Raw genomic sequence first — 6,947 nt, forward strand, 5'->3', positions numbered from 1 at the left:
CCAGGCTGGCCTCAAACTCACAGAGATCCGCCTGCCTCTGCCTCCCAAGTGCTGGGATTAAAAGTGTGCGCCACCACCACTCGGCAAACAGCTGACCCTTTTAAAATGTTCACCATCTCCATGTATGCTTCAAAATAAAATGAAGCTGGCTTAAAGGAGGGCTTGAATTGAGAATCAGTGCAGACTTAAAGCAAAACTGTCAAATGGGACACTTGATCCCCCTCCTTCATCTTCCTTCCTAAGGCTCTTTCTCCCCCTTTGGCTTCCTAGAATCCCCCAAAATGCTGGCATTAGGAAAAAGTTTAATGTTAGACACCTTCATATAAAAGCAGTTAAGTCCATATATCACCTCCTGGCTTGTGGAGAGTGGGGGTTGTTGACTAGTCACCTGATAGAATCCCCTCCCCTTACAGACCTCCAGGAAACCACAAACCTAAAAGAATGGGCCAGCCTGCAGTTTGTTCCCCTTTGACTCCCCCAGAATGCCTACCCCTCTGCTGGGTCTAAGTGGTCACTCAATAAACGTTGGATCCTTGATGGATCACCTTCTCCAGCATATTTGCATTTTCTCTTTATCAGTAATTGGCAGATGAAAGGCTCTGTCCTCAGTTGAAAGAATTCCAAGCATTCGCTCCAAGTGGCAGAGGAGGTTATTTTGGACCAGAGGGGGAAGGGCCAGACCCTTGAGCTGTAACTTTGGCTGATTGTCCCCCCTAGGAGCTTAGAATAGGTGAGAGGAAGAGAAAAGATGAACTTTTAATGCAGAAAACACCCAGCCAGCCCCACTGGAAACAAAGTAATAATGACTTCCTGCATCTTCCTGCTCGGTCTTGTCAAAGACCCAGTTAAATCCTACCTGGGTTCTACTCATTCAGCTGTTTCCTCTATCCCCACAGGCTAATTAAGCAGATCTGTGTTCAAAGACAGAAAACAGAAGCAGCAGCTTCAGTTACATACATATATACACACAGAGAAAACAGAAGCAGCAGCTTCAGTTACATACATATATACACACAGAGAAAACAGAAGCAGCAGCTTCAGTTACGCACACACCACACACACACTGTTGGGTGGCTGGGAGGCAGACATGGCTTAACACGATGACTGGATGGAGCACTCATCTGGACTGGGAAAAAACAAACCTCAGATCATTGGCTGTCTTCTTTGTAAGACAGGGTCTCTACCGAACCCTAGATAGCCTGGAACTTGCTATGTAAACCAGGCAGATCTCAAACTCTGCATGAGCCTCCTGCCTCTGGACTCTCCCGGCTTCTAGCTCCAGGCTTTTAAGAACTTACAGTGTCTGTGAGCAAAGCCTTTCCTATCTGCCATCTCTTTACATCTTAGCCAGTTTCTCCCCATTTATAGCTAAGACTCAAAGAAATGCTAAGTCGTTTGACCACAATGATATTATCGCTATAGGATATGAACCAAGAGCTTGTACGAATCCAGAGCACACAAGACTGGCCACTGTGTAAGCCTGACTGAGGGTTTGTGACATAAAAAAGATAGGAATATTATATACCTATGCTGTCAATTACAGTTGTCCTGATGTGTGTACACGCATGCATGTGCTCACGGGGTAAAACCCAGCTACTTGTAATGATAACCAAGAACTCACTCTACTATTTTAAAATACACTTGTAGCAAAAATACTCATATTTAAGCCAGGCATGGTAGTGCATGCCTGAGCAATATAATGAAAACCTGTCTCAAAATTAAAAAAAAATTAATGGGCTAGAGTTATAGCTCAGTGATAGAGCTCTTACCTAGCATCATGTACAAGGCCCTGGATCCAATCCCAGAGCTGCAAGCAAACAGAAAACTTAAAACAATGAAGCCTTAGGGTATTTGCCACTATTCTCTTAAAGTACCTACCAGGCTATTTATGCATGAGTCAAGGTCCCATTCGACTTAGCATCTCTGTAATCAACTATCCCAAAACAGTAATTGAATGAAGGAAGAGGCCATGGAGGCAAAGATCCCAGCAATGGTTATATGGAAGGGCACATATGGTACAATGTGAATTCTGCAGCCTTAGATTCAAAGCATTTGCTCCTATGCCTGTGAGCCTAGCCAGGTACCAGTTGGATGGGGCTGGCTCACCTGCCCACATCTTAAAAATAAACGTCCAAAGGATGATATGCATCCTATGGATAATTTCAAGGACCTGTCAAAAACGCACACACAAAAAAATTAAATCAAGGCTCTTGGTTTGATCTTCAACGCTGAATAGAAGAAAATAATAGCCTTTAATCCCAGCACTCGGGAGGCAGAGGCAGGCGGATCTCTGTGAGTTCGAGACCAGCCTGGTCTACAAGAGCTAGTTCCAGGGCTGGAGAGATAGCTCAGAGGTTAAGAGCATTGCCTGCTCTTCCAAAGGTCCTGAGTTCAATTCCCAGCAACCACATGGTGGCTCACAACCATCTGTAATGGGATCTGGTGCCCTCTTCTGGCCTGCAGGCACACACACAGACAGAATATTGTATACATAATAAATAAATAAATATTTAAAAAAAAAAAAAAAAAAAAAAGAGCTAGTTCCAGGACAGGCTCCAAAGCCACAGAGAAACCCTGTCTCGAAAAACCAAAAAAAAAAAAAAAAAAAAAAAAAGAAAATAATATGTTTATATGGAATGACTTGATGATATCCTTAAGTAAAAATAAGATATAGAATACTAAATTTTGATCACTACTTGGGTAAATCAAAGAAGATCAATACTTATTCTTTGTTTTAACAAGACAGGGTTTCTCTTTGTAGCCCTGGATGTCCTGGAACCCATTGTGTAAACCAAGCTGACCTCCAACTCAGAGATCCCCCTGCCTCTGCCTCCCAAGAGCTTGGATTAAAGGCGTGTGCCACCACGGCGTGGCTATATGTAACCATTTATATGCATTGAATTTTCTTTGGAAAGACACGACAATGGGCGAAGAAAAGCAAGTAAAGAAGTTATTCTTTGGCACCCTGTGAAACTTTAACCACACGTATGTGTGAATAGTGCCTGATTCAGATCTGAAGGATTGAGTTTGGTTCCAGACGCTGTAGTGCCTTCCCATCTCTGTACCATGGAGGTGCACAACCTCAGAAACGAATGTCACGTTAGCAGCGTAGCTCAGGAATAGAGCAAGCGCTTGCTGGCATGTAGAGGCTCTGGGTTCAGTCCACAGCGTGCCAGGGCATAGAAGGGTGCAGCAATAGAAATTAAACACAGTAAAACCTTGTGTGTGCAAGAGCCAGCACTGGCAAATCCTAAAACAAGTTTTGGTCTACTTTGTATCCCTTTTAGAATTTAAAATCTCCTTTGCTTTACTGTATCAGCAGACAGAGCTGTTTCTGTTGAAGTGATTGATTATATTGTTTTTTAGTCCTCAGTCCCTTGTGGATCGAAGTCAAAAAGGAAAAACAAAACTGTACAGAGACTCTCAGGCCTGACCCTTGGGGGAAAGTTTAATGTTCTCCATAGAATCCTGCTTTTCATCCTGTTTCTCTTTCTAAGGATGGGAAGAACCCTCGAGGCCACAGGTGAGTTAAAGGGTTAATGCTGTGAAGAGAGCCATAAAAGTTCAAAGATTCTTTCGAAAGTTGTATCTTGGGATTGATGGACGTGTATGGTAGCCAATGGAAATAAAAAGGCATGCATTACTTCATCATGCTCGGTTGTCACTGGTTGACAGTCCTTGAGGGATGGACAAGAAGGCTGGCAGTTAACCCTTTGCATGTCCTTTATTTTGAAAGATGAAGCAAAAACAGAAGAGCCTCAGAAAGTCCGCCCACCTCCAGGTGCTGACTTTGGTCCAACCCTGGAGGCAGGTCTCTCCTATCAAAGGAACGTCAGCAAAGACGTCTGGGAAGAAAGTTCTGAACTTTTAAAGACAAGGAATCAGCTGACCTCGCTGAGTAGGCGGCCAGGGGAGAAGTTTGATTCACTTTTTGTGCTGTCAGAACAGAGCCATGGAGACATTTCCATTAATCTTGTAAAGTGATCAGTCACTGGAAGGATTGAATTGCATTTCCTGCGCAGAGATGTGGAGACCGATGACCTTTGCAGCAGCCCTCAGACCCCCAGTTCACAGCTGGAGAGAGGATGTGTCAGCATCTACTTTCCAGTCTCACCCAGCCCTTTGTTCAGAACTCAAACCCTTTGTGCTCAGGCTGCTGGGGGATTTTGCAGTGGTTGATGCAGGTTTTTTTTTCCCCTAACCTCCCACTTCTTATAGCTTCTGAGAAACAAACTCTATTTGGCAGAAGATGGTATCTGAGAGCTGCCCCAGAGGGAGAACCAGAATAGACTGGGGAATTTTGTGAAGCCACTTAGCCTTTAGGCAATAACCATTGCCCCTTCCTAGGGTTCCTGAACAGTCCAGGCTGAACTGGAGGGAGCCACAAGTCCGGCAAATTCATAATGCCTCGTGTCTAAGTGGCTCTAGTAAGAAAGAAAGAGAGAAAGCAAGAAAACAAAGCTTTTCTGTGTATTATTTCAATTCAAAGGCACTGCTAGAACGAAAGCATTTACCTAAAGGAACACTGTAACCCTCAAGATACAAGGCGCTGGCCAGCCTGTTTGCTCACCTGTAGAGCGGAAGTTGTAGACACACTTGTCTCATGGGTACTGTGTGAGCCAGTGTTAGAAAGGGGCATCCAATGATGCTGTTCGAATGAAACTGGCGTCCTAGGCGCCACAACCATTTTGATTTCTTCCAAGTTTAAGGTTCAGGGGAGAGTCACCTGTGAAGGATGGAGTGGCTATTTCCCCAGCCATAGTCTCTCTTAGCCTGATCTCATTGCTCTATGTATTTTGAGTCCTTTGACTAAACATTCTTGTCTCCTGCAGGCCTTTGCACCTGCTGGTTCCTCCCCTCTGTGTTTTATCCTACTAGCCGCCTTCTCTCTAACATCTGGCTACTAGAATCGGCTTGGGTATCTTATTTCCTTCTAGTGCTTAGCACATTCTGTTGTTCTGAGGTTTCTCTAGCAGATAGCAAAATGCAAGGATACTCAAGTCCTATAATGGTGGTGTTGCCTTAGAACTCCCATCCTCCAGGTATTATTTGAATTATTTCAAGATTATTTTGAATGCCTAATACTTAATTGCTGTGTAAACAGTTGTTACAATATAGTTGTGTTTAGGGAATAATGACCCGGCAGAAAAGATGCGGTAGAGGAGAAAAAAATTTTTTGAAAACCTATTAAGTATGGAATTTTTTTTCTTTCAGTGCTAGAGAAACTCTACCACTGAGCTATTTCCCCAACCCTTTTTCTCATTTTCTTTTGAAACTCGGTCTTCTTAAATTGTCCAGGCTAGCCTTCTGTTTATGATCCTCATTCTCGGCTGGAATTACAGACCTAAGGCCCAGCCAGATGGGATTCCTTGTGTTATTGTTAAGCTTCTCATTCTACATCTTTATTGCTTTTGTTGTGTGTGCAGATGCAGCATAGCACACATGGAAATCAGAGGACTCGAAGGAAGGAGCCTGTTCTTTCGGATCAGCTCATCGGGCTTGGTGGAAGGCATCTTTATTCGCTGAGCTATCTTGCGCCCCTAGTTGGCTCTTTATTGTTGCTTTGAGACAGAGCCTCCCTGTATAGCTTTGGCTGACCTGGAGTTCACTCTGCTGACCAAACTATCCTTAAACTCAGAAAGAAGCACCTGCCCTTGGCCTCATCAGTGACAGGTCTACAGCACAAACTAACCTAACTCCAGGTGGAATTCTTTGTTTTCTGAGGTTGGAGATAAAGTGCTTAGCATGGACGAGTTCCCGTGTTCAACCCCTAGGACAAAAAAAAAAACAAACAAACAACAACAAAACTAATAAATAGGGGCGGCAGGAAAAGCAGCGTACTGGTTAAGAATGCTTGCTGAGCAACAAGGAATTTTGTTTCCTGACACCTACATAAGCTGAGCCTGATCTGTGCAGGGGTAGAGACAGGATTGTTGGAGCTCACTGACTGCTAGCCCATCAGGAAAACAAGAGCTTCAGCTTCAGAGAGAGAGCGAGCCTGACTCAAAGGGTGAGATGAGAATAAGGACACCATATGCCCCTCCTCTGGTCTCAGTATCTGTCCCTAACACACGCACAATAATCACCCGATCCACAAATGCTGAACCTGTGGCAATGGAAAGAGGTGCTTGTATCTGTTGCCTCTGCTGTCACCAAACTGCCTTCAGATCAGGGAGATCCTCCCCCAGGGGCAGAGCTTTCTAGTGCTGAGGACTAAACCTACGGCACAAACCACAGGTTCAACACGATTGAACATGGCTTTGCGGATGATGGGCAAGCACCTGCCTGCGTTCCCCTTCCCTGTGTCACCTCCAACAGCACCTCAGTCTGTTTACTTTAAAACTCCCACAACCCTACCATTCTCCCCAATGCCCTCACTATTCTCCTTCCCACAGTGCTTAGCTTCCTCTCCCTGGATAAATAGCTTTTGTAGGTGGTGTCGGTGGCTTTAACCCTTTCCAAAGTGACATTAATTCACAGATCATTCAAAAAACATGAATTTGATACGCACGCACGGCAGCCTTTACAGGAAACCCTCCGTTCCCCTCCCTTCCTTCCCATGCCACCTATTCCTGGCAGAGAACAAGCTTCCCCCTAGGGAGGATGGAATGCTCTAAAAAGGACAGTTGGCTCTTCTCCCCAACTCCAAGAGAAACTCTTAACTGTCTAATATATGCCTCTTGTTATGAGTAAAAATTCCTTGCAAAAACAGATCTTAATTTCAGCCCGTTGGATCTGGTTCACAGACTACACCGTTTAAAGTACCTGGGCCAGAAAGATGACTTAGCGGTTAAGAGAATTTGTTGAGCTGGGGGTGGGGTGGCACACGCCTTTATTCCCAGCTTTCAGCTTTCGGGAAGGAAAGGGAGGTAGATCTCTGTGAGTTCAAGGCCAACTTGGTCTACAGAGGGAATTCCAGGATGGCCAGAGCTGTTACCCAGATAAAC

This window comes from Arvicola amphibius, chromosome 10, assembly GCF_903992535.2.
Source record: "Arvicola amphibius chromosome 10, mArvAmp1.2, whole genome shotgun sequence".
In the NCBI taxonomy this organism is placed as follows: domain Eukaryota; kingdom Metazoa; phylum Chordata; class Mammalia; order Rodentia; family Cricetidae; genus Arvicola; species Arvicola amphibius.